Here is an 18,904-nt window from a genome sequence, read left to right on the forward strand (position 1 = left end):
TTTTACAACAAGACTAGTAGCATAAAAGGGCAAGGTCCAGTCAGTTCACTGATTGCTGCTTGATTGCAGTCTGTGGCGACTTCAACAGAACACCCCATGGGGAGGCTTAGAATCACTAACAACTACTTCTGGATTTCCATGTTTAACTGTGCATCTGTAGACTCCAGAAGTTTCTGTCAGTTTCAGAGGAGTAATGACAGTGAATGCTGACAGTTTCCTTAACTTTACTACACAAAATCCAGGCCCATCTGTTTAATAAGGAAAATAACATCAACTTCATTTGCATAGTACTTTATATGTAGCAAAACTTCCCAAAATGCTATATTAGCTCATGGTCAACTCAAGTCTGAATTTAAAATTCTCATGCTCATGTTTAAACCCCTTTTATGGTCTTGTCCTATCCTATCTCTCTAATCTCCTCCAGTCCTATAACCAACACCCCTTCCCAAACTCTGCATTCTTGCGACTCAGGCTTCTTATACATCCCTCCCTTCCCTCCAGCCGTGTCTTCAGCCATCTAGATCCAATACTTTTGAATTCTCACCCTAAAATTGTCTCTCCTCCTTCAAGATCCTCCTTAAAATCCACCTCTTAGACAAAGCTTTAAGTCATTGCACCCCACAATCCCCAATATCTCTTTCTTTGGCATGACATCTATTTTTGCTCAATGACACAGTCCCGATGGGATGCATCCAAGGTTACTGTGGGAAGTAAGAGTGGGAATTGCAGAGGCCACAATCAGCCAATCCTTCCTGGATATGGGGGTGGTGCCTGACAACTGCAGGATTGTAAATGTTGCACCCTTGTTTAAAAAAAGGAGAGAAGGATAAACCCAGAAACTACAGACTAATCAGCCTAATGTCAGTGGTGGGGAAACTTTCAGAGTGAATAATCTGGGACAAAATTAATCGAAATTTGGAAAAGTATGGGCTAATAAATAAAAGTCCGTATAGATTTATTAAAATCAAATTGCGTTTAACTAACTTGTTTAGGGTCTTTGATGGAGTAACAGAGAGATTTGCTGAGGGTAGCACAGTTGATAAGCCTATGGGATTAAAGGGGCAGCGGCAGCAATGGGTACAAAATTGGCTAAGGGACAGGAAGCAGAGAGTAGTAGTGAACAGTTGTTTTTCAGACTGGAGAGTGGTATACAGTGGCATTCCCTTGGAGTAGATATTACAAAATCACTCTTTTTGATATATATTAATAACCTGGACCTCGATATACAGGACATACTTTCAAAGTTTGCAGACGATACCAAACTCAGAAATGTAGTAAACAATGAAGAGGATAGGAGGACATAGACTGGTAAAATGGGCAGACACATGGCATAGAATTTAGTGCAGAGGAAGAATGAGGGGACACAATATGAACTAAATGGTACAATTTTAAAAAGGGTGCTGGAAGCCCATTAAAAAAGCATGCAAAAGCAAAATACTGCAGATGCTGGAAATCTGAAATAAAAACAGAAAATGCTGGAAATACTCAGCAGGTCAGGCAGCATCTGTGGAGAGAAAAATAGAGTTAATGTTTCAGGTCTGTGGCCTTCCATCAGAACAGATTGAAAAAGCATATACGATCCATGGCTTTATTAATAAAGGAACAGGAGACAAGAGCAAGGGACTTATGGTAAATCTTTATAAAACACTGGTTAGCCCTCAACTGAACTATTGGGTTCAATTCTAGGCACCACACTTGGGAAAAGACGTCAAGGCCTTGGAAAGGGTGCAGAAGAGATTCACCAAAATGGTACCGGGGTGAGGGAATTCAGTTATGTGGATAAACAGGATATACTGGAGTTATTCTCAGAGCAGAGAAGGTTAAGAGGAGATTTGATGGAGGTGTTCAAAATTACAAATGGTTTTGATAAAGTAAATAAGGAGAAACTTTTTCCATTGGCAGAAGAGTAGACAACCAGATTTAAGTTGATTGGTAAAAGAACCAGAAGTGACATAAGGAAATTTTACACAGCAAGTTGTTGTGAACTGGAATGCATTGCCTGAAAGGGTGGTAGAAGCAGATTCAATAGTAACTTTCAAAAGAGAACTGGATAAATATTTGAAGGGAAAAAATTACAAGGAGGTGGAAAAAGAGCAGGGGAATCGGATCAATTGGATAGCTCTACCAAAGTGCTGACACAGATATGATGGGCTTAATGGCCTCCTTCTATACTGCATCATTCTGTGAGTCTATGAAAACAGCTAGAAATTCCAATTTTTTGACCACTATCCATATGATTGCCAACCCTCCAGAATTATCTTTGCATCTCCAGGAATTAAAATTTAATCTCCAGGACATTATTGTTAGAGATCCAGAGTGAAATAAGAAAGATTTTATGTGTTTTTTTCTCATTTTCTTTGAACCCTATCAGTTGTCAAAATTTTGAGGATGAATACAAAAGGCTCTTTGACTGAGAGTCAAGAATCATACAATTGAGAATTGAAATCGGTTCTCTTTCCCAATTAGTGCAGGAATACAGTGTCCTATGAAGACAGATGCATGGGGCGACCATTGGCTGGAGGGTGAGAAAAGGCCAGGGCAGTCGGAGGTGATAGGTTATGTGATGAAACCTTCAGAAATACATCTGACCAGAGTTGGCAACCTGACTATCCAACAATTCCGGATGGAAAGTGTACAAATATTGAATGGCGGTGCAGGCTTGAGGGGCCAAGTGGCCCACTCCTGCTCCTAATGTACATGCTCGTATGTACGTATGTATGTAAATATGGATATCGAGCACAAACAGCCTGCTGACAATCAGTTGTTGGGCATGCACATCAAGAATGGTTGTTTAGATGAACAGGTGGGACAGTACAGGACTGCGAACTTTCATGGAACTCCACCCCAACATGTTCAGCAAAGCAGGAAAACAACTGAAAACTTACATTTATGACTATCACCAGAAGATTCCTATAAATTACTCTTGCGGATTATACTGGGATGTCTTTCTTGCACATTTTTCATAAGGTTCATCTCCTGTATACTAGCACTGTAAGGCATCCCATGACTGACTTCTTCGTACAGAATCTGGCGCAATACACCAAAAAATACATTACAACCAGTACAGTGGGACACCAGTTTAACAGATTTATAAAATGATTAGCTATACAATTATTGAATTCAGCTCTCCATGGAATCAAAGTTGCTCTGAGAATCACTACAATGATCAACTTTCCAATTCTCCACCATGGACAGCAATTCTAAACCAATAGCATTATGACCATTGAGACAGCAGTTGTTGGAATGAGGTAGATACACTGTAAATGGAAATGCTTTTCTTATTTTAGCAGAGAAAGCGAGAACTACAAAAACCACATCCAAATCATTGATATTAGTTTTGTTCCAGTTAAATTTGAGCCTCCAGCTCACAGCATTCCTTTAGGACTTCAGACAGAGGAAATGAGCTGCCAGAGGTGATCAGACTTCTATCACAAAGCCTCAAAGTGAAGCTCCAATGACTTATATTTAGCAGCTGAACGCTGAGATTGGATTCTAGTTTTAAACGGAATCCAATGTTAATTATAAATAGCAGATAATTAGCTAATTACATAGATGTATATACATTCCTAAAGCCTGAATAATATTCCAGAAGGCACTCCTGCAATTGTCCCTCCTACTGCATAAGGCCTCAGAATAGGATTTCTGAGCGATGTAACTAGGTCATTTTGGAGAGTCAATTACAGAGCAATTCATCTTCCATTATGTGCTATTATCTTGTTGGCATTGGTTTCCCCCAGCAATGTGGATTCTTTACGGGTATATCTTTAGCATTCCCACAAGGCCCCTTAAAAACACACTGAACCACAAGGAACACAACATAAAATCATTTATCTCTATTTCCGGTTACCGGATGAATTACTGTCAGTAGTATTATTGCGTACTACCCAAAATATATAACAGTACTAGCACCATACAAACTACCTCATTTTTATTTCAAGTCTAATTGGAAGGAATTGTGAAGTATGGGAACTTACACAAGTGTGCATAAGTATGTCTCAATATCTGTTTCATCAGGACACAACTGTGGAAGCATTCTCCTTCCCAACATTTGAATAAGGAATTTTGTGAACAGATATACATTTATATGAAATTCCCACACTTCAAGATTCCTTCTAATTTGACAAACTGAGAGTGGCATCAATGGTTCTGGCTGTAATTCATGCAAGTGGCTGGACAAACATTTAAATTACTTCATGTGTTCTAGGCGGCTTAATATAATTCAATACAACAACAGTTTGCTTTTGTATAGCATATTTAACATAACAAAATGTCCAAGGTGCTTCATAACTAGGTTAATCAGACAAAAATTGATACTGAGCCGAAAATGGAAGTATTAGCATAAATGACTGAAAGCTTTGCCAAAAAGGGAGCTTTTAAGGACTGTCTTGAAGGAGAAGAGGTGCTGAGGTTTAGGAAAGGAATTCGAGCTTAGAGCCTAGACAGCTGCGGGCACAGCCACCAATGATGGAGCAAAGGAAGTGTGGGATGCTTAAGAGATGAGGCTTGGATGAGTGCAGAGTACTTGGAGGAGTCTAGAGGTGGAAGTTAGAGGCAGAGAGGAACAAGGCCATGGAGTCCTGCATCTCACCTTGTCCCACTCCTCTCCTCTCATTGAAAAAAATGTTCTCTACCACCCACCCAAGCTGCACACCAAGTTTCTCACCAAGATATTCTCAATGTTTTCCTCCCTTAGCCACTGCAAAGAGCCACTTCTCATCTTCAGTGGAAGTTAGGCCACAATTGAAAGCAACTTGGGACATTTTACTGCATTAAAGGTGCTATATAAATGCAAGTTGTTGTTGCAGAGCAGCACGCCAAGGTTCTATAGCTCTCTTAGCCTAATGGAGCAACTGGGTAGCTTGATGAAGTCATGTCCAATAGTAGCTAGATGTTGGTAGGAGCTAGAGGGCATGGTTTCAGTTTTGATAACAATTAGCTACAGCAAGTTTTGGTTCAGCTATATCTTCGTACCAGACGGGGAGTACACCCATAACCTTTTTTTTAAAAAACAGGTCTCCTACACCAAATGCATTCAAGTTATTTGTTGTCTTCAAATTCACCACCATGCGTTTTGCATACAAATGCCCGATTGCTACACGCTGCTTAGAGCCAGATACTGGTGATTGTTGCATAAAATATAAAGCCTGCTAGTTGCCACGTGAAAAAATAGTCATGACAGAACTAAAACTAATGTTAAAATCACCAAGGAGCAAGATTTAGAACATTGGCCTACATCCTCCAGCCCATCCTACAGGTTGCATAGAAGGGTGGAATCCAAGATTTCACCACTGGTGTATTATAAGCTTGCTAGATAAGAACATAAGGGCATAAGATATAGGAGCAGGAGTAGGTCATACAGTCTCTCGCTCCTGCTCCGCCAGTCAGTAAGATCATGGCTGATCTGATCTTGGTCTCAACTCCACTTTCCTGCCTGTTCCCCATAACCATCGACTCTCCTATAGTTCAAGAATCTGTCTATCTCAACCTTCAATATATTCAACAACTCAGCCTCCACAGCTCTCTGGAGTAGAGAATTCCAAAGACTCCGGACCCTCAGAGAAAAAATTCCTCCACATCTCCAACTTAAAAAGGAGACCCCTTATTCTGAAACTATGCCCCAGTTCTAGATTCCCCCATAAGGGGATACATCCTCTCAGCATCTACCCTGTCAATCCCCCTCAGAATCTTATATATTTCAATAAGATCACCTCTCATTCTTCTAAACTCTAATAAGCATCGGCCCAACCCACTCAACTGTTCCTCATAAGACAGCACCTTGATCCCAGGAATCAACCTAGTGAACCTTCTCTGAACTGCCTCCAATGCAAGTATATCCCTCCTTAAATAAGGAGAGCAAAATTCTACGTGGTACTCTAGGTGTGGTCTCAGCAACTCTCTGTACAGTTGGAGCAAGCCTTCCCAACTTTTATATTCCTTCCCCCTTGCAATAAAGACTGTACCTGCATACTAACATTTTGTAAAAACAGAAAATGCTGGAAATACTCAGCGGGTCAAGCAGAATCTATGGAGAGAGAAACAGAGTTGATGTTTTAAGTTGAATATGATTCTTCTTCAGAACCGTTATAGTCCTGCTCCATTTAAATAATATTTAATTTCTCTATCCTTCCTACCAAAGTGGATAACCTCACATTTCCCCACATTATACTCCATTTGCCAAATCTTTGCCCATTCACTTAACCTATCGATATCCCTTTGCACTTTGTCACCTCAAAACTTGCTTTTTCACATATCCTGGTATCGTCAGTAAATTTGGCTACACTCAGTCCCTTCATTCAAGTCACTAATATAGATTGTAAATAGTTGAGGCCCCAGCACAGATCCCTGAGGCACCCAACTAGTTACAATTTGCCAAACTGAAAATGACCCATTTATCCCGATTTCTATTTTCTGTTAGTTAGCCAGTCCTCTATTGATGCTAATATTTACCCCCCCCCCCCCCCACACCATGAGGTCTTATATTGTGCAGTAGCCTTTTACGTAACACCTTATTAATTACACACCACCTACTGGTTCTCCTTTATCCTTGATATGCTTGCTACATCCTCAAATAACTAATAAATATGTCAAACATGATTTCTCTTTCATAAAACCATGTTATCTCCGTTTGATTGTATTATGATTTTCTAAATGTCCTGCTACTACTTCCTTAATAATGGATTCCAGCATTTTCCCAATGACATGTTAGGCTAACTGGCCAATAGTTTCCTTCTTTCTGTCTCCCTCCCTTCTTGAATAGGGCCATCAGTTTTCCAATCCACTGGGACCTTTCCAGAATCTAAGGAATTTTAGAAGATTGCAACCAATGTATCCATTATCTCTGCAGCCACTTCTTTTAAGACCCTAGGATGCAGGCCACCAGATCCAGGGAACTTGTCAGCACCTAGTCCCAATAGTTTGCTGAATACTTTTCTCACTAGTGACAATGATTGTTTTAAGTTCCTCTCTCCCTTTTGCCCCTTTTCTATTATTGGGATGCTTTTAGTGTCTTCTACCATGAAGATACAAAATATTTGTTCAAAGTCTCTGCCATTTCCTTGTTTCCCATTATTAATTCCCCAGTCTCATCCTCTAAGGGAGTAGTTTAGCTACTCTCTTCCTTTTTATATACTTGTAGAAGCTCTAACTGTCTGTTTATACTTCATGGCTAGTTTACTCATAATCGATTTCCTAACTTTTATTTTAAATCATCCTTTGTAGGTTTCTAAAATTGTCCCAATCTTCTGGCCTACCAGGAATCTTTGCAACATTGTATGCTTTTCTTTCAATTTGACACCATCCTTAACTTCCTTGTTTAGCCACAGATGGTAGACTCTTTCTTTCTCAATGGAATATATCTTTGTCGAGAATTATGGAACATTGCCTTAAATGTCTGCCACTGTTGTTTTACCATCTTACCTTTTATTTTACGAGTTCACTTTAGCCAAACTCTGTCTTCATATCTTTGTAATTGTCTTTATTTAAGTTTAAGACAATTGTTTCAGATTTTTAAACTGAATGTGAATTTCTATGTTATGATCACTCTTCCATAGATGGTCTTTTACTATGAGATCAGTTACTAATCCTCTTATTGCATATTACCAGATTTAAAATAGCCTGTTCCCTGGTGTGTTCCACAATGAATTGTTCTATGAAACTGTCCTGAATACACTCTATGAAGTCATCCTCAAGGCTACTTTTGCCAATCTGATTAGTCCAATCAATATGAAGATTAAAGTCATGCACAATTATTGCAATTCCTTTTTTACAAGCCCCCATTATTTCTTGATTTATACTGTGTCCTACAGTGTAGCTAGTTAGTGGGCCTGTAGACTACTCCCACCAGTGACTTCTTTCTCTTGCTATTTCTTGTCTCCACCCAAACTGATACTACATCTTGATCTTCTGAGTCAAAATCACTTCTCACTACTGTACAGATCTCATCCTTTAATAACAGAGCTACCCCACCTCCTTTTCCTTGCTGCCTATCCTGCTGAAATGTCAAGGACCCCATAATATTTAGTTCCCAGCCTTTATTTGACCATGAGATACTCCTGCAGGAATGAAGGTTAGCTCCCAGCACCGCCTAGTTAAATCCAAACCCAACTTGATTATGTTTCCATAGCATAGCTCTCTCTCGAGTCCATATCTTTTATGACTTCATAACAATTAAGTCAGAACCTTTTGCAGGTTCACAAGTTTCGTAAGTTCGCAGATGACACGAAAATTGGTGATATCATAAATAGTGAGGAGGAAAGCCTTAGATTACAGGATGATATAGATGGACTGGTAAAATGGACGGAGCAGTGGCAAATGGAATTTAATCCTGAGCAGTGTGTAGTGATGCATTTTGGGAGGACTAGCAAGGTAAGGGAATATACAATGGATGGGAGGACCCTAGGAAGTACAGAGGGACCTTGGTGTACTTGTCCATAGATCACTGAAAGCAGCAGCACAAGTAGATAAGCTGGTTAGGAAGGCATATGGGATACTTGCCTTTATTGGCCGAGGCATAGAATATAAGAGCAGGGAGGTTATGATGGATCTGTACAAAACGCAAGCTAGGCCACAATGTGTACATTGGAATAATGTGTACAGTTCTGGTCACCACACTATAGGAAGGATGTGATTGCTCTGGAGAGGATGCGGGGGAGATTCACCAGGATGTTGCCTGGACTGGAACATTTCAGCTATGAAGAGAGACTGGATAGGCTAGGGTTGTTTTCCTTAGAGCAGAGAAGGCTGAGGGGGGACCTGGTTGAGGTATACAAAATTATGAGGGGCATTGATAGGTTAGATAGGAAGAAACATTTTCCCTTAGCGGAGGTGTCAATAAGCAGGGGGCATAGATTTAAGGTAAGGGGCAGGAGGTTTAGAGGGGATTTGAGGAATTTATTTTTCACCCAGAGGGTGGTTGGAAGCTGGAATGCACTGCCTGAAGGGGTGGTAGAGGCAGGAACCCTCACAACATTTAAGAAGCATTTAGATGAACACTTGTATGCACCATAGCATACAAGGCTATAGCCCAAGTGCTGGTAAATGGGATTAGAATAGATAGGTGCTTGATGGCCAGCATGGACACGATGGGCCAAAGGGCCTGTTTCTGTGCTGTATAACTCTGACTCTATGATTCTAACCTCACACACAATTCAGATTACTTCTGGACATGACATTGGTGAGACTGCCATCAGATGGCCAAAATTAGCAACAACACTTTGATAAACCAGGTTAAATAAATTGTGAGGAATAGCAGTTCCTAGGATGCTTTTCATAACCCGAAATGTTGATTTGTGTTCTCTCGACAATGCTGCCTGTTGTGCTGAGTGTTTCCAGCCTCTGTTTCAGATTTCTTGTACCTGCACAATTTTGCTGTTGCTCTGCCCCCAATTAGAAATTGTGTCAGACTTCAGCTACTATCAAAATCTCCCTCTGTTATGGTTTGGACTTTTCCCAACGCTTTAGTTTTGACCTCAATTAATAGTTTACCCTTTATCCCAAACTGTAATTTCAACAGACAGACCCAGCCTGTGCCTCCTGTGATCAGGAAGGTCCACCTTCCTGTGAACAGGAGCAGTGCGTCCCACGATGATATCAACTTATGCTCACACTAGATATTGTTTTTCTGACCTTTCCGATAAGCACACTGACCCTAGAAATACACTGGTTAGTCTATTTTTTCACATTTATCTAGAATTTGATAGAGAAATCTAAAACAGCATTTTTCAGATTTAAATAGTTCAAAAACCTCTGAAGCAATACCCCACAATTTTCCTTCATTAATGCCACAATAATAGTGAATATTGCATTCTGCTCTAATGGGCCAGTGTTCACATCTTATCCAGGTCACAGATATCTATTAATTCTTTGACCAGGTTTGGTTTATTAGCACCTAAAGCAAAATGCTTGAATCCTGACTGACCTGAAGAACAAACAAACTGAATAAACAGATTACCAGACTCCGTTCTCTACAGTTCCCATTTTACATCTAGTTATTTTGAAATATTGAAAACACTGTATGAAATGTATGTGGAAAAACCCCTATTAATCACAGGGTGAAAACTGATTTTGCTAAGGTTTCATTGTAAGCTTTTGTTTAAGGCTCAATTTGTTGATGTTCATGAGGAGGGGGGCTTGCTATTTTACATGGTTAAAAAAGGCACAAAACTCCTCCTGGGAAGCAAACAGCAGCAAAATACATGCTTTCTAAACACGATAATTAAACAATGAGTCATTCAAAAGTTTGGTTTGATCTATATGCTCTTTGCTTACAACAGTATTGAACTGCATGGAGATCTTTTCAGAAAATAATTTTTTATAGAATATGTATTAGCTTTGGATGACACTTGTGGCAGAACCTGCCTCTCAAGGATTGGCCTTCACAGTCATCAACAAAGGTGCACCAAGAGAAGACACTTCACTTAAATAGATTGTTTGTTGCGTGTCCATCATCTTCCACTTACAACATTGTGATTTTCTGAAACTCAGATTAATGAGCTGGAAGTTTCACACTGGATGCAAGGGTTCCATGTGTAATATGACAGTGACCAGTCTTAACTCAGTTTGCAGTGGACATGTGCCAGCAGCATAATAATATCCATATTTCATGCAATTCAGGAATCTCACTCAAAGAGCTTATAAGGGGCAGTCGATTGGAAAATTCACACTGGCGTAATGAAATGAGCAGACTCTTAAAATTGAAACTGTGGCACTTTTGTGAGGGATCTTGTGCTGTTTAGAACAAAAGATTACGAGTTGCAACAAAATTAAAGATTACACTTATCTTCACCATTTTCATCTCATTCTAGTGAGCACAAGATTTCAACAAGAACAGTTTTAAACCAACAAGAACAGTTTTAAACAAACAAGCATCTGAATAATCCAACATTCAGACCGATGTTATGACCCGATGAGGAAGGTGTCTAGGGTTCCCTCTCAGCCTTCACCTGGTCTTACCATAACAGGGTTTAATTTTAAACACACTGTGTTTTCAGCTCCCCTTTGGTGAATCCTTGTTCACCGCTTTCCAATTATGGGAAAAAGAAACCAGCACAAACAGGCCTTCTTAGCTTTAAAGAAGAAAAGTTGAAATTTATTAAACTTAAACTCTAACTCGGTTGACGCCTATGGATACACGACACGTCTGTGCTAGTATGCATATGCGATACACACATGCAAATAGAGACAGAAAAGAACAGAAGAAAAATAAAGTGGAAAGGTTTGAGGCAATATCTAAAGAGTGGTTTCCAGCCATGGCTGATCTGTTTAATAAGTCATTTCCTTGCTCCACAACAGTTAAAAATCAATGTTCATGACAAAATTGATCTGCCTCGTTCTTGGCAGGTGGAGGCCTAGCATGACACCTCCACACCCAGCAGAATGAAATGTAATTTGAGAAATGCGCATTTCATTAAAAGGGTCGAGAGAAAATATAAGATACAGAAAAAACCCATGCATTTCTCTCATTCATTCACAAATCCTAAAACTTATTAAAATTGCCCCTTTTTTGGCATCCCAATAAACATGTGGTTCTTTTTTGGGGAAATTTCTCTTCCATTTGCCCATTTCCATGGCTGCCTAGGGTCTTTGTTCCTGCTGAGGTAATTGTTTTTTCCCAGGAAAGTCAGAAGTGGGTGGGTCTATCCTGAACTCTCTATCAGTGCTTTGCTGAGTCATGCAAAGGCTTTTGATTTTAAGGGATGGGTGGTTTTCTTTTTTTTGACTGTGGGGAGAATTCTTTGCTCATCTCCCCTTTGTCCCAGAGGACATTCCTGCCTGTAGGTATTTGTGCTGAGTCTACTGCACTCCCCTGTGGCACTTTGACTCGGTGCGGCATCACCCTCACGGTTTCTCTGCCCCCAGAGGTCTTTCATTGTCTCTTCAGGTTTCTGTAAATGCTGTTAGCAACTCTGGTGTCTGCATTTACATAGGAGAATGTGGGATCTCACTTTTTAAATTTTCCGAGGTTGGCTGACCAGTCGGGAGTTTCATCCAGGATTCCTCCCGAACTTCCTTTCATCTGCCCTCTTGGTCACTTTTTCCCCTTCCCTGTCTAACAAGTTGCCAGCCTTGTGCCTGCCTGTCCCCTTTTGTTCTCGGTGGGGGTCCCTTATAGTTCACCAGCCCTCTGCTGGAGGGTGCTCCCAACACCAGTACAGGTCTTAGGGGTGCAGGTTTCACTGTAGGTTGGTGTTTCTCCTCAGCCTGTCACAACTCCTGCAGTACTCCAACACATCTTTGTGGAGTTTTGGCCAGTCAAACTGCTGTCTTATGCGGGCTTTGGTCTTTTGTATACCGGCATGTACAGCCAATGTAATCTCGTGGGCCCTTCTTAATATCTCTCCGGTACCTCTGCGGCTCCACTCCCTGGTGAACTACTGTCCACTCCTTGCTGTCAGGTCTGTGAGGAGGACTCCATTTCCTCATCAGAACCTCATTCTTTAAATAGCAGCAATCAGGGACTCCACCTGCTTCAATTTCAGACTGGGCAGCCTGTGCTAACTCTAGCAATACTGGGTCAGCTCGCTGAATCTCAGTTAGGGAAAATCCAATTTAATTCATTCCCTGGGTCTCCTAACTTTCCAAAGAAAGTCTTAGACAGACAGACCTGGTCATTTGCCTGCAGTGCTAATTCAGTCTCCTCTGGGGCAGTTGGTTTGATCATGGCCTGATCCACTACACATTCAGGGAAACTGCAGGGGACCGTCTCCTGCCACTGCCCGATCTCTCTGACCTCCTGCAGTCTTTCTTTCACTAGTGGGGGGGCTACCACCTTCACCCCTGCCAGATCATTACCTAGCAGCAGGTCAACCCCATCCACAGGCAAACTAGAGACAATCCCTACGGTCACTGGTCCCGAAATTAGGTCGCACTCCAGGTGCACCCAATGTACAGGTACAGGCATACACTGCTCTCCAATACCATTCACCACCATTCTGTTGTTCACTGCACTGTCTGGGGGAAAGGTCAGGCCTTTTCCCAGTAAAAGGGATCTAGTGGCCTGTGTCCCTGAGAATTACTTAGGGCTTGCTTGCCCCACTTGAGGGGGATGGGGTTACTTTCCCTTAAAACACAAAACCCTGATAACCTTCAGGAATCCTATTAAATTTTCCTATACTTGCAGCCGTAAGCTTCCTGGGTCTCTCTCACTGCAGTTAGACATAGCTTGTTCTGCTGTGTTTTCCATCAGGGCCTTGTCTTCACTGAGCAGTTGTGCCCTGATTAACCCAACAGGTTTCCCCTTTAGTTTCCAGCAGTCAGCTTTTAAATGCCTTGTTTTATTACAATGGAAACCCACAGGTCTCCGGTCTCACTCTTGCTCACAGCACTTCCCTTTTTGGCTAGAGGAGGGCACCCTGTGTCTGCTGCAATTCTTTCTCTCCCAGGACTGCTTGGGCTCATATCACCTTCCCACCCTTTATCCTTTTCGGATTTGTGGGGGTAACTCAGGAAAGGTTTACCCCTGGGAAACCAACTTATAAATTAAAGCAAACTCATTGGCCAGAACGACCGTTTGCCGGACTCTCTGATCCTGCTGTTCCTCTACATGGGTCTTTATGGAGAGAGGGAGAGGGTGTTTAAATTCCTCTAACAGAATTACTTCTCTGAGATTCTCATAGCTGAGTTGTACTTTAAGAACCCTCAGCCACTGGTCAAAAGCCAGATGCTTACTTCTTTCAAACTCCAGATTAGTTTGATGAGCTTGCTTCTCAAGGGTTCGAAACTTTTGGCGATAGGCTTCAGGTACTGATTCATATGCCCTGAGGATAGCATTTTTGGTCAATTCATAATTTGCTGAACTCTCATCTGGCAACAGGGAAAAAAACTTATGGGATTTTCCAGTTAGCTTGCTTTGCAGTAAAAGAGGCCAGGTCTCAGCTGGCCATTTTAGCTGTGTTGCCAGCTTCTCAAAGGACACAAAAAACCTTCTACATCCTCCTCATTGAATTTTGGAATTAATTGAGCTAGTTTTAACAATTCTGTACCCAGCCCTGAATTACGCTCCTCCATATTGGCCATGCTTTCACCGGGGTTGCTCCGTTGCCCCCTCGTTAACTCAAGCCGCTTCAACTCTCTCTCTTCACATTCTTTCTGGAATATTCTTTCTCGCTCCCTCTCTTCAAATTAAGGTTTCCTCTGTTCCAATTGTATCTTTGCTCGCAATACCCTGTCAGTCTGCTTCTAACCCTGCTTCTTCAGATTCAAGGGAAAAATGGTTGGCCACTAGCCTTGGGAGTTCAGACTTCCTAGCCTTGCCACGTACAGTGATCCCACACTGCTCAACCATTTTCCTCAACTCCTCCATAGACAACGCTTTTAATTTATCCCAAGTTACTTCACCCTGGTTTGGGGAGATACTAGCTTCAGTTGCAGACATGTTAGTATTCAAGCACACACAACCACAAGAAAACCTATCTTGCTCTTTTTTGATTGGGAACAATTTGGCTTCCCACTTCCAATTTCTCTCATTTGTCTGTGGGTCAATTCCAGTCGCTAGTACCCAAATTTCCGTTAGAACCAGGTGAGAAATGTGTCTAGGGATCCCTCTCAGCCTTCACCTGGTCTTACAAAGAACAAAGAACAGTACAGCACAGGAACAGGCCATTCGGCCCTCCAAGCCTGCGCCGATCTTGATGCCTGCCTAAACTAACACCTTCTGCACTTCCGGGGCCCATATCCCTCTATTCCCTTCCTATTCATATATTTGTCAAGATGTCTCTTAAACGTCGCTATCGTATCTGCTTCCACCACCTCCCCTAGCAGCAAGTTCCAGGCACTCACCACCCTCTGTGTAAAAAAAACTTGCCTCGCACATCCCCTCTAAACTTTGCCCCTCGCACCTTAAACCTATGTCCCCTAGTAACTGACTCTTCCACCCTGGGAAAAAGCTTCTGACTACCACTCTGTCCATACCGCTCATAACTTTGTAAACCTCTATCATGTCGCCCCTCCACCTCCGTCGTTCCAGTGAAAACAATCCGAGTTTTTCCAACCTCTCCTCATAGCTAATGCCCTCCAGACCAGGCATCATCCTGGTAAACCTCCTCTGTACCCTCTCCAAAGCCTCCACGTCCTTCTGGTAGTGTGGCGACCAGAATTGCACGCAATATTCTAAGTGTGGCCTAACTAAGGTTCTGTACAGCTGCAACATGACTTGCCAATTTTTATACTCTATGCCCCGACTGATGAAGGCAAGCATGCCGTATGCCTTCTTGACTACCTTATCCGCCTGCGTTGCCACTTTCAGTGACCTGTGGACCTGTACGCCCAGATCTCTCTGCCTGTCAATACTCCTAAGGGTTCTGCCATTTACTGTATACCTCCCACCTGCATTAGACCTTCCAAAATGCATTACCTCACATTTGACCGGATTAAACTCCATCTGCCATTTCTCCGCCCAAGTCTCCAACCGATCTATATCCTGCTGTATCCTCTGACAATCCTCATCATTATCCGCAACTCCACCAGCCTTTGTGTCGTCCGCAAACTTACTAATCAAACCAGATACATTTTCCTCCAAATCATTTATATATACTACAAACAGCAAAGGTCCCAGCACAGATCCCTGCGGAACACCACTAGTCACATCCCTCCATTCAGAAAAACACCCATCCACTGTTACCCTCTGCCTTCTGTGACTGAGCCATTTCTGTATCCATCTTGCCAGCTCACCTCTGATCCCGTGTGACTTCACCTTTTGCACCAGTCTGCCATACGGGACCTTATCAAAGGCTTTACTAAAGTCCATATGGACAACATCCACCGCCCTTCCCTCATCAATCATCTTCGTCACTTCCTCAAAAAACTCAATCAAATTAGTAAGACACGACCTCCCCTTTACAAAACCATGCTGTCTCTCGCTAATAAGTTTGTTTGTTTCCAAATGGGAGTAAATCCTGTCCCGAAGAATCCTCTCTAATAGTTTCCCTACCACTGACGTAAGGCTCACCGGCCTATAATTTCCTGGATTATCCTTGCCACCCTTCTTAAACAAAGGAACAACATTGGCTATTCTCCAGTCCTCTGGGACCTCACCTGTAGCCAATGAGGATGCAAAGATTTCTGTCAAGGCCCCAGCAATTTCTTCCCTTGCCTCCCTCAGTATTCTAGGGTAGATCCCATCAGGCCCTGGGACTTATCTACCTTAATGCTTTGCAAGACACCCAACACCTCCTCCTTTTTGATAATGAGATGACTGAAACTATCTGCACTCCCTTCCATAGGCTCATCATCCACCAAGTCCTTCTCCTTGGTGAATACTGATGCAAAGTACTCATTTAGCACCTCACCCATTTCCTCTGGCTCCACGCATAGATTCCCATCTCTGTCCTTGAGTGGGCCAACCCTTTCCCTGGTTACCCTCTTGCTCTTTATATATGTATAAAAAGCCTTGGGATTTTCCTTAATCCTGTTTGCCAATGACTTTTCATGACCCCTTTTAGCCCTCCTAACTCCTTGCTTAAGTTCCTTCCTACTGTCTTTATATTCCTCAAGTGCTTCATCTGTTCCTAGCCTTCCAGCCCTTACAAATGCTTCCTTTTTCTTTTTGACTAGGCTCACAATATCCCGTGTTATCTAAGCTTCCCGAAACTTTCTTCCTCACAGGAACATGCTGGTCCTGGATTCTAATCAGCTGACGTTTGAAAGACTCCCACATGTCAGATGTTGATTTACCCTCAAACAGCCGCCCCCAAACTAAATGCTTCAGTTCCTGCCTAATATTGTTATAATTAGCCTTCCCCCAATTTAGCACCTTCACCCGAGGACTACTCTTACCCTTATCCACAAGTACCTTAAAACTTATGGAATTATGGTCACTGCTCCCGAAATGCACCCCCACTGAAACTTCGACCACCTGGCCGGGCTCATTCCCCAACACCAGGTCCAGAATGGCCCCATCCCTGGTTGGACAATCTACATACTGTTTCAAGAAGCCCTCCTGGATGCTCCTCACAAATTCTGCCCCATCCAAGCCCCTAGCACTAAGTGAGTCCCAGTCAATATTGGGGAAGTTAAAATCACCCACCACTACAACCCTGTTACCTTTACATCTTTCCAAAATCTGTCTACATATCTGCTCCTCTACCTCCCGCTGGCTGTTGGGAGGCCTGTAGTAAACCCCCAACATCGTGACTGCACCCTTCCTATTCCTGAGCTCCACCCATATTGCCTCGCTGCATGAACTCTGAGGTGTCCTCCCGCAGTACAGCTGTGATATTCTCCTTAACCAGTAATGCAACTCCCCCACCCCTTTTACATCCCCCTCTATCCTGCCTGAAGCTTCTAAAGCCTGGAACAATTAGCTGCCAATCCTGCCCTTCCCTCAACCAAGTCTCTGTAATAGCAACATCATATTTCCAAGTACTAATCCAAGCTCTAGGTTCATCTGCCTTACCTGTTATACTTCTCGCATTGAAACAAATGCACTTCAGACCACCAGTCCCACTGTGCTCAGCAACATCTGCCTGCCTGCTCTTCCTCTTAGTCCTACTGACTTTATTTACTATGTCCTCCTCATTTACTTCACTAGCTGTCCTACTGCTCTGGTTCCCACCCCCCTGCCACACTAGTTTAAACCCTCCCGAGTGACGCTTGCAAACCTTGCAGCCAGGATATTAGTGCCCTTCCAGTTTAGATGCAACCCGTCCTTCTTGTACAGGTCCCATCTGTCCCTGAAGAGAGCTCAATGGTCCAGATATCTGAAACCCTCCCTTCTACACCAGCTGCTCAGCCACGTGTTTAGCTGCACTATCTTCCTATTTCTAGCCTCACAGGCACGTGGCACAGGGAGTAATCCAGAGATTACAACCCTAGAGGTCCTGTTTTTTTAAACTTACTACCTAACTCCCTAAACTCCCCCTGCAGGACCTCGTCACTCTTCCTGCCTATGTCATTGGTACCGATGTGTACCACAACCTCTGGCTGTTCACCCTCCCCCCTTCAGAATGCCCTCTGTCCGTTCAGAGACATAACAGAGTTTAATTTTAGACACACCTTATTTTTAGCTCCCCTTTCGTGAAACCTTGTTCACTACTTTCCAATTATAAGGCAAAGAAACCAGCATAAACAGGCTTTCTTAGCTCTAAAGAAGAAAAGTTGAAATTTATTAAACAAACTCTAATTCGGTTGATGCTTACTAATACACGACCCACCCACATTAGCATGCATATGCGATACACACATGCAAATACAGACAGAAAAGAGAAGAAAAATAATGTGGAAAGGTTTGAGGCAATATCTGAAGAGTTGTTGTTATGGTTCTTCAAGCTCACTGTAGAGTCCTTGATTGTAGGTAAAGCTTGCTTTTCATTGAGGCCCAGTGTTCTTCTTAAACCTTGTTCAATGTAGGAGACTTTTCTCTCTTGGGGTTCATTTGTCTTCAGTGGATTCAGAGGCTTGTGAGAAAGAAATGGGAGCAGACAGGAGTGAGATCTTCTCAGTCCAGGAACAAACAGACTTTCTGCCTTCAAACTCTCTGTGGCCAGTTCAAAAGAAAACCCTGGAACAGCCAGGTAGTCTTGTGACCAGCTGGTCTAACCAGTCCTGGCCCTTGTGGATTGTATCCTCCTTCGAAGGCCCTGGAATGGGCTTCCTCACCTTCGATGTCTGTTAATATGTACATGTTTTTTTCCAGCCATAGCTGATCTGTTTAACAAGTCATTTCCTCACTCCAATAACAGTTAAAAATCAATGTTCACGACAAAATTGATGTGCCTCATTCTTGTCAGTTGGGGGCCTAGCATGACACCAAAGTTTCTTAATGAAAACCACATTGTTTCAACTCCTGCAAAAAAGAACTACAGGAAAGATTACAGTAACTAACTGCATTGATTATTCATCACTTTTAGAAAGTGATTTTCTCCCCCTCCTCTTCCATGACTCATGCTGAGATACAACACCTTGAGCGTTG

The 18,904-nt window shown here is 42.4% G+C and overlaps 1 long non-coding RNA gene across 1 annotated transcript in view; it reads left to right on the forward strand.

Annotated features, from left to right (window-relative positions):
• LOC137379676 (uncharacterized) overlaps window positions 1-18,904 on the forward strand; it is a 69,354-nt gene that overhangs the window by 12,754 nt on the left and 37,696 nt on the right. The gene's annotated exons all lie outside the window — the stretch shown is intronic.

This window comes from Heterodontus francisci, chromosome 18, assembly GCF_036365525.1.
Source record: "Heterodontus francisci isolate sHetFra1 chromosome 18, sHetFra1.hap1, whole genome shotgun sequence".
Classification (NCBI taxonomy): Eukaryota; Metazoa; Chordata; class Chondrichthyes; order Heterodontiformes; family Heterodontidae; genus Heterodontus; species Heterodontus francisci.